At 31.4% G+C, this 10,092-nt stretch overlaps 1 long non-coding RNA gene across 1 annotated transcript; it reads left to right on the top strand.

Annotated features, from left to right (window-relative positions):
- Window positions 1-364: 364 nt before the first annotated feature.
- On the top strand, window positions 365-1,101 carry LOC121223026 (uncharacterized). Its single transcript, XR_005920371.1, has 2 exons — window positions 365-469; window positions 654-1,101. It is a non-coding gene; the product is annotated as an uncharacterized lncRNA (long non-coding RNA).
- The last annotated feature ends 8,991 nt before the right edge of the window (window positions 1,102-10,092 follow it).

Raw genomic sequence — 10,092 nt, 5'->3', positions numbered from 1 at the left:
AAAAGCTGTCCATAAAGAAAAAAAACTAAAAACTAAATTACAAAGAAAAACTTAGAACGCGTTTGGTTGGGGGGAATGCATGTGTATTCCCCCCTATGCAGCGGGCCGACTGCTATTACACCGTTTGGTTGGCTGTAATCCCAATCCGCGTGTAATCCAATACCCCCCTATGCAGTTATTGCGCGTAATAACTATTACGCTCCCTCATCCCCGATTCCCTAATCCGTGTTTTCCCCTTCTCTGCTTTTCCGTTTTTTGCCCTCGTCCTCAGCCTTCTTCATCGATTTCCCTTCCACTCAGTCCTCAGATTCTCCGACGCCTCCTTGCAAAGGTAAGTTCTTTTCCCTTCCACTCAGTCCGTCATCGATTTGCTGTTTTATTTTAACTGTTCACTAACCCAAATCGATTTCCCTTTTCATATTTTAGACACCTTCTTCATCGCAATCTTGGCCGATTTTGCATTCACCCGGTTAGTTTTCCAGAGGTTTTTCCAAAGATTGTTTTGCATGTTCGATTGGAAGACATAATTTTAGGGCTAAATAGTTTGTTTCGGTTCTTACCTGTATTGCATTATTTGTTTCGATTCTTTGTTTCGGTTCTTGCATGTATTGCATTATTTGTGGGAGTTAATCGATTTCCCTTTCTCATTACAGGTTGTTGTTCATCGATATCTTCCCCGATTTCCCTGGTTACAGGTTAGTTTTCCTCCCCAAGTAAAACTCCTCTGCGATTTGTGAAGAGAAACTTGAGGGGACGAATCTGCTCTCCCTTGCTATTCCTACTTAACTGATTTCGATCTGTTGTTTTTTTTCATTGGCATGCTAATGAGCTTTATGATTGTTTAGTTGTTGTTTGGCATACTTAATCTGCTCAAATTCCAAACAATGGAGATTTTGCGTAATTTTAGTTGTTGTTGCGTCTTGGTCTGTTTGGTTTGTTTATATTTGTTGTTAGTAATGCTCTGCTCTGTTGGCTAGATTTTGTTCCAGTTTGCTTAGCTTAGGTGCAATGGTGTTGGGTTTAGGGTTGTATCTTACATCTGATACATGGAAGATTGTTGTCTATTTTCCTTTGTTTTGTAATCCAAAGACTTTTAAGGCATGCAAGTATGTTAATTGAAGTTGTATAAGCTATGTTTATTATTTCATAGGTAGTAGTACAGAACCATTAGGTTCATTTTGGTTGCAATCAAAGTTAATAAGCTTAACTGTAGACTTGAGGCAGTGAGCAATTACGGCTACATTTTCTAAGTTAGCTTAATGACTGATCCAGACTTGTGAATTGCCATTTAAATTCAGACAGATTGTGATACTCTACTGTTGTTTGAAGTAGTTTACCTTCTGTAAAATGTTGTTAGTACAGTTTTTGCAATTCAAAAATTGTTTTTGTTGTTAGTGAGTAGAAGATGAAAGGGGAAATTGTTGCCCGATTTTGATATTATTTTATAGGCTCTGGTTCCTGCTTGTTTTGGCCATTATTAGTTGCAGTTTTGCAAGTTTTGATATTATTTTATAGGCTTAATTATGTTGTTATTATTAAAGAGTCAAATAATTATTGAATTAATTTACAAGGCTTTTTTATATAATAAGCTCTCTATTTTTAATTATTGAATTAATTATTAAAGACTCAAACAATCAATCAAGTTCCAATTTCGATTCTTATATAATGTCCAAATTTAAGATTAAATCTTCATATTTTAATTAAAATATAATTCGGTACATCAACCGATTAAAATGCTAACGCAAATTTTTATGATGTATAATAATATTCAAATTTCGTATTTAATTTGAATTGATTATAATATTATTTTCAAATAAATTATCACATTATAAAATGACACTCAATTGACATAATTATTCATAAAGAGTTCGTTCCTTTTCAAATGCGTATAATGTTAATTACTCATGTTTTTGTTACAGCAACGGAGAAAATATTCTCAAAATTAAAATTGATAAAATCTTACTGAAGATTAATAATATCTCAACAAAAATTGAATGAATTAGCTATTTTATTAATTGAACAAGTTATCTTATACGAGATTTATTTTAATAATTTGTTTCTCTAAAGTCTAAAAATTAAATTTTAAATAAACATTTATAATGTTGATTTAATAGTTAGTTAACTAATTTGAAGGTCTATTTTTACAGTTTCTCTTTTTAAGTTTTTAGAAATGTTGACACACATTAGCTAAATATATTAACAATTTTATTACCTTTAGGTGCAATTTACCTTAAATTTAATGATTAGTAATAAATTTGGTAAAAAATTTGATTAATAATTATTAAGCCTAGTATAGTATTACTTCATAAATGGCTTCTCAAAAGTGTTAGAGCTGTATGTAATACCAAACAAACAACTTTCTAAATCAGAATTATTTGTGAAAATTATTTTGGAACCCAAAAGCAAAAGCTACAAATTAGAACATGCTTTATAATTTATTAAATCATAATGAGTTTAGTTATAATCTAACAAATACCAACAATTAATTTTAGTTCAATTATACATATACCTACAAATTTTAATTACGAAGACGAAAAATTTAATAATTTATAAATATATTGATACTGTGTAATTGCAACTTTAGGGGATTGATACTGAGTTCTAATTTTAATATGTTGCAGTAATGGCTCGTCTGCCTTTAATTGCACAAAGTGTGAGGCGTAAAAGAATTGGTGCTGCATTGACAATATGGTTGGAAATCTGTAGAATTGTGATTTGGTTCTTATTTAGAATGGGTTCCAGCCTTAGCCTACATACTTATAGACCAATGATTAGGTCCTACACCTTAGATTTTTATGCAAAACAGGATTATGTGAAAAGGCTTGTATATGCTAGTGACGAGACCTGTATTGAACAGGTTAGGATGAATATAACTGCCTTTTTTAAACTATGTGAGATGTTAGAATCGTTAAGGGGATTGAAGTCGTCCAAAAACATGCTTGTTGATGAGCAAGTGGCAATGTTTTTACATATCATCTCCCATCACCTGAAAAATCGAGTTATCAAGCATCACTTTAGAAGGTCCGGGGAAACTGTTAGCAGAGCATTTCATAGTGTTTTAAATGCTGTCATACGCTTACAAGATGTGTTATTTAAAAAGGCGGAGCCAATTACAGCTGATTCTTCTGACACAAGGTGGAAATGGTTTAAGGTATTGAACTGAGTTTTATATATAGTTTGTACAACATTTAGTTGATTTAGATTTAAATTATTATTCTAACTCAAGGTTTTATATCATCTGATATAGAATTGCTTAGGTGCTCTTGATGGAACCCACATCAAGATTAGGGTTCCAACAGTTGATAAACCTAGATATCGAGCGCGAAAAGGTGACATAGCAACAAATATGCTAGGTGTTTGTACACCTGATATGCAATTTGTTTACGTTCTTCCTGGTTGGGAAGGTTCAGTTGCTGATGGACGTGTTCTTCGAGATGCCATTAGTAGGACACATGGACTAAAAGTTCCTCATGGTAAAGTAGATAGTTAGAGGACTTTGAATTATTCATTAAGATCAAATTTTTTTGTGCTGAATTAATCATTTTAAAAAATTTTATTTTTTAGGTTGTTATTATCTAGTTGATGCTGGCTACACAAATTGTGAGGAATTTCTTGCACCTTTTAGAGGAAAACGATACCATTTGAACGAGTGGCGTCAGGGTTATCAGCCAAGTTCTCTGCAAGAGTTTTTTAATATGAAACATGCCTCAGCACGTAATGTTATTGAAAGATGCTTTGGTTTATTAAAAGTTAGATGGGGAATACTTAGGAGTCCATCATTCTATCCTGTAAGGGTGCACAATAAAATTATTATTGCATGTTGTTTGCTCCATAATTTTATTCGAACCCATATGAGTATTGATCCTATTGAAGTGGATGTGGAAGAAGGATTACCTACTAATGTGGTGGATGACGATGAACCGAATATCACAAATATTCATCCATCGGATGCTTGGGCTACTTGGAGGATGGAACTAGCCAACCAAATGTTCCATGAATGGTAAGCATGTAGACATTAGTTAGGTTTAGGGACAAATTGAGTTTGAATTGATTTGTTGATGTTATTTTATGTATCTAGTTTATGAAACTTTGGTGGTGTTTGATTAAAATTCTGTATTGTACTAAAATTTGTTGAATTATAATTTAATTATCTTTTCATTTAGCATGTGTTATTTCATTAAATTTAGTATTGAGCTTTTGATTCATGATATTGAACTAACGATATAATATTATAAACTGTTCACCTTTTGATTCATGATATTAAAAACAGTAAATAATGTTAATTTGTTTTTTTTTTCTTAAGATAATTATGTCAGGTGTTCCACAATCACATGCTTCTTCTCAAGCTTCTCGAGGAAGCAAAAGAAAATGGAATCCAGAAGAAGATGCAACATTAGTTTCTTGCATGGTGGATTTGCACAATGTAGGAACATTTAATGCTGATACCGGGTTCAAGGCCGGTTATTGAACGAGCTAGAAAAAATGCTAGAAAAGGCTTTACCAATAGCAATGTTGAAGGCGAAGCCAAATATTGAATCTCGGATTAGGTGCCTAAAAAGGGAATGGTCAGTCGTCTACAACATGCTTGATGGCCAAAACAACAGCGGTTTTGGTTGGGACGAGCATAGGCAGCTCGTTGTTGCTGAAGATGCAGTTTGGGAATCCTATCTAAAGGTAAAATGTATTTCAAGTATTTATTTGTTTTTTTACAAAACTTATAACTAATATGATTTCCTCATTTTTTTTAGAGTCACAAAGAAGCCTATCAGTTCAGACATCGTTCTTTCCCTTACTACAACCAGCTTACTGCCATATACGCAAGAGATCGGGCGACTGGGAAAGACGCTCAAACAGCTGCTGATGTTCTTGAAGAAATACATGCTGAGGATGAACGTACTACAGATATGAATGAAGAGAGAAACACATTCTATGACTGCGAAGCTGACGTCTCTTTAGACGACATGGATGTTTCTGGTACAAATCCGCGAGGAGATAGAGACCAAGGGGGCTCCTCATCTTCAAACAAGAGAAAGAAGAAATCTGATGCTCGTGATAATGTGTATTCTTCATTTAATGAGGCTGCTACTTTGTTGGGGGAAAAAATCCAGGTCGTTGGCGATCAAATCAGTAGGAGTATTGCCTCTGAGGTGGTAGTTCAGCAGAAGTCAGAAGAACATCAAAAGATGGAAGAGAAAGCTTCAAATTTATATTCAGCCTTATAGCCAATTAAAGGTTTAACCGACGATCAGCGGTATGATGCTTTGAGTAAAATTCCCGATCATCCAACTCAAATGATCGTTTTCTTTAGTTTACCTTCTGTTGCCCGATTGGAATGGGTCAGAAGATTTCTTTCTCACCATTAAATATCAATGTTCAAACTTTTTGATGTTGTAAAACTATATAACATATGGATTATGATGTACAATTTCATTTTCATCTAACCTTTTCTTAATATAAGTTAATTATGTTTATGCAGAATATAATTCTCAAGTTATATATTGATTTTAGTAAATTCATATAAGAACATTTTATTATTAACAATTTTATGAAATTATATATCACTATTAAATTATATTTAATATTAATTATTTTAAATTGTATAAATTCATATAAGAAAATTTATTATCAAGAATTTTATGAAATTCAATATTAATTATTAAATTATATGTAATAATTATTATTTTAAATTATACAAATTCATAAAATATAATTTATTAGTTATAATTATTTTAAATTTTATTAAATCATATATTTTAATTAAAATATATTTAATATTAATTATTTCAAATTTTCATTTATAGTATCATATATTATGATTTGAGTAAATTAATATAAGAATATTAATTATTAAGAATTTTATTAAATTATATATTTTAATTATAATATATTTAATAATAATTATGTTAATTTATATTTTACAGTATCATATATTATGATTTGAGTAAATTCATATAAGAATATTAATTATTAAGAATTTTATTAAATTATATATTTTAATTATAATATATTTAATAATTATTATGCTTAAATATAATTAAATTATTTATTATTGATATTAATAATCTTATTAAAATTTAAATAACAATAACAATAATAATTTACCAAAACAAATTTCTGGTAATTATTAAGAATTTTATTAAATTATATATTTTAATTAAAATATATTTAATAATAATTATGTTTAAATATGATTAAAATATTTATTATTGATAATAATAATAATCTTATTAAAATTTAAATAAAAATAACAATAATCATTTACCGAAACAAATTTATGCTAAGGGTATTCTAGTCATTTTAGTTTTTTCCACTATGCTATTACACCTCTATTCCATTCAACCAAACACAAGATTACTATTACGCCTCTATTCCATTACATTCAACCAAACAGTTGATTTGCTATTACACCTCTAATCCAATACACCTCTAATCCAATACAGCGAACCAAACGCACCCTTAGAATATTAAAAGTTTTTCATAACAAGTGTTAAATGAGCCTATTTATAAAATTAGGGTAGTTATCGTTCTTAACCTTAGGTTAGCTGACATTCTCGTGTTAAACATTTGATTGTGCAGACCAAAACACCCCTAGCTCGTAAGTGCTTCCCATACAGGACTGATATCGCAACATCGAGGGCAGTATGCTCATATTCAGGGTATCTTCAGAGGTGTCGCGACATCCTTAGGCAGTTCGTGACATCGAAGGCAGTCTTGAAATTCTTCTATTATGCTCCCTATGTTGCGACATCAAACTCTCTGTGTTGCAACACAGTGACCATTATCGAGTTAGCACGCCTTCTAATGGTCTTTTATACACTCACTGTAACACCCCTAACCCGTATTCATTGCCGAAATAGGGTTACAGAGCATTATCGGAGTTTACAAACCAAATAAACAGACATTTCAAACATTTCATATCATATAATATTCATGTCAGAAACCAATCAAATCAAACATATTATCCCTTATACGAGCCCTCGAGGCCTAAAATACGCATTAGAAACAAGTCGGGACTAAATCAGATACTTAAAGAATTTTTCAGAAAACATAGAAATTTTTCAGAGCTGCAAGGGTCACACAACCGTGTGGCCAGGCCATGTGACTCACACGGCCAACAGACACGCCCGCGTCTTAGGCCGTGTGGACATTTGAAATAAGAATACACGGTCGTGTCCCAGCCCGTGTTCGTGCTCATGTAACTTACTGACTTGGGTCACACGGTCATGCCACACGCCCTTGTGCTAGGCCGTGTGAGCATACTGACTTGCGCTCTTAAAAACATACATGGGACACATGGCTGAGACAGACGCCCGTGTCTCTATCCGTGTGGACAAAAATAGATCATTTTACAAGCCACATTTCTCATCCAATTTGGCATCCACCTACACTCAACATTTTGCATATATACAAGTCATAATTAGGTATCCAAAACAAGCCAAAATTAAGCCTTAAACATGTAAAATCATCACATACAACCAATATGCCTTTAGGCACTTCAAATGACAATATGCAAATATGTCAACCATGTATCCAAATTTACCTAAGTGACCAAATACATATATGCATAATTGTACCAAAACCTATCATGTAGGTCATTTATCAAGCTCACCTATTTGGTACCAAATATGCCATTCTAAACCAATCATCAATATACCTATAAGTTTTCCAAAACAAAGCACTAAATCACACCAAGGTATATAACATATCTTATATGCATATTCAAACCACATTTTAATTTCCATCATTCAACCATATCAAACACACATTAAATATGATAAGGCTACATATATATATACATCAAAACATACCAAAAACAAGCCAAATAAGTAACTAATCTCAACAAAACACTTATATGCCAACATTGGCCAAACTAACCTATACATGCCATTATAACCGGAATTAATTAACTGAAAGTACCAAAAAGAGCCAATGGATAGTGTGATATGGCTCCAGCAGGCTTTCAACCCAAACAAGCTTCCAAATCACTATAAAACACGGAAAATAACACAGAGTAAGCATTTAAGCTTAGTAAGTTCGTATAACAAAGAAAGTAACTTACCATTTAATCACATTTAAGGTAAGCATACAAAACATATCCAACTCAATTTGGCCAAAAGCCTAAACACATATCTTCAACAACCATGTTAGTCATGTAATTCATATAATATCAAGAAACATGTATGAATTCAACCACTATTCAAATTTCATATACATGTAACATCTATACCATGTATCCATATATCATATATAAATCATTTCCATGTAATTCATGTAAATACCTGTACTAGTTCGTATCAAACTCATATAAACTCGTAACAGAACTATGCTCGTTGAACCATTTAGAATATCGTTGGATACGCGGGTAGTACACACGAGGTGTACTGAACTGTAATCCGTCAATTCATGTACATATATACTCATACGAGCGGTAAACAGTAAGCTCATAAGAGCTGAAATTGGTTACCCTAGTGACATGTCATTTGTATCCTACGGATTCTTAATGTTCAAACGGGGCTTGGTAATTTTCGAATATACAATCAGTATTCATTCATGGAAATTATACAATTAACAAACAATTAATTCAATTTAAAACATATAAATATACAATTTAATTACACGAACTTACCTCAACGAGTGTACATAGATATGGAGGCGACTAATCTGATATTTTCTCTTTACCTCTATCTCACTCTGTACGAGATCTGAAAAGATCTATACGAATGAATTTAACTCATTTCAATATAATTCTCATTCAATTTAATCCAACATGGAATTTTGGCAAAATTACCATTTTGCCCTATACTTTTAATTCCTTTGTAATTTAGTCCCTAGGCTCGAAAAATGAAATCCATGCAATTTAATCCTTACCCAAGCCTAGTCGATTTTTATACATATTAATAGCAGCCCATATGTTTCAAAAATTTTACAAATTTCACCATAAATTTATCACCTTTTTCAATTTAGCCTCTAATTGACAATTTTACCAAAAATCTCTTTACAGAAATTATTTATCTAACAACAACCATTCATTTTCTGTCATCAAACTTCAAATTCAAGCATGTTCATCAATGGCAAAACCATAATACTTTAATATTTTTGAAAATTAATCCCCGAGCTAGCTAGATTAAGTTACAACAATCCCGAAAACATAAAAATCATAAAAAACGGGACAAAAATTCATACTTAATTAAGCAAAATAAGCTTGTTGAAATTTCAAGCTTTTATGGCTAGGTTTTCTTTTAAATTTTTGGTGGAAGATGATAATAATGGATGATAATAGTTTGTTTTATTTAATTTATCATTTATTACCTATTTATTAATTTAACTTTAAAAACTAATCAAAATTTCAATAATAACAAACCATACTTATCCACTAACAACCTTAATGGCTAATTACTATAAGGACCTCTAATTTAAAATTCTATATTTATTTTAATGCCTTTAGCTATTAAAACACAACTTTTTCACTTTACGCAATTTAATCCTTTTTATCAAATTAAGCATGTAAATAATAAAATTTCTTATCTAAATTTTTATTTGGTATTTCTATCATACTGTAGATCATAAAATAATAATAAAATAAATTTTTTGACTTCAGATTTGTTGTCCCAAAACCACAGTTCTGATTTAACTGAAACGGGTTGTTACACTCGCATAGTATATTAGCTCACCCTTAGGCCTTATTTGGCCTCTAAGGTTAATGAAAGACTCAAATTACACTTTTTATTGAATGTAAATGAAGTTATGAAAACTCGACTAAAACATAACAAAAGTGCTTGTATTCAAACTTCTTAATGCGAAAACTAGTTTAATCTGCTACACCGAATTACGGTAGATCAAAGAGGTATGCTAGATTATACTGCAACATCTTGTTGGTGAGGAAATTTCTTATGAATAGGTTCACCAATTCATTGAAAGAATGAATAGAGCCCTTTGGCAATGGAATATACCAAGCTCTTGTGTTGTCCCTCAACGTTATTCAAAGGGCACAACACTTTAATGCATCAGAGCACCTAGTATATTCATATGGTTGTTGCAGTGTGTCAAATGCTCTTGAGGTTTACATTAATTGATGTACATTTTCTTAAGCAA

Source organism: Gossypium hirsutum, chromosome D11, assembly GCF_007990345.1.
Source record: "Gossypium hirsutum isolate 1008001.06 chromosome D11, Gossypium_hirsutum_v2.1, whole genome shotgun sequence".
In the NCBI taxonomy this organism is placed as follows: Eukaryota; Viridiplantae; Streptophyta; class Magnoliopsida; order Malvales; family Malvaceae; genus Gossypium; species Gossypium hirsutum.
This window is presented reverse-complemented; position numbering and strand designations above follow the sequence as displayed.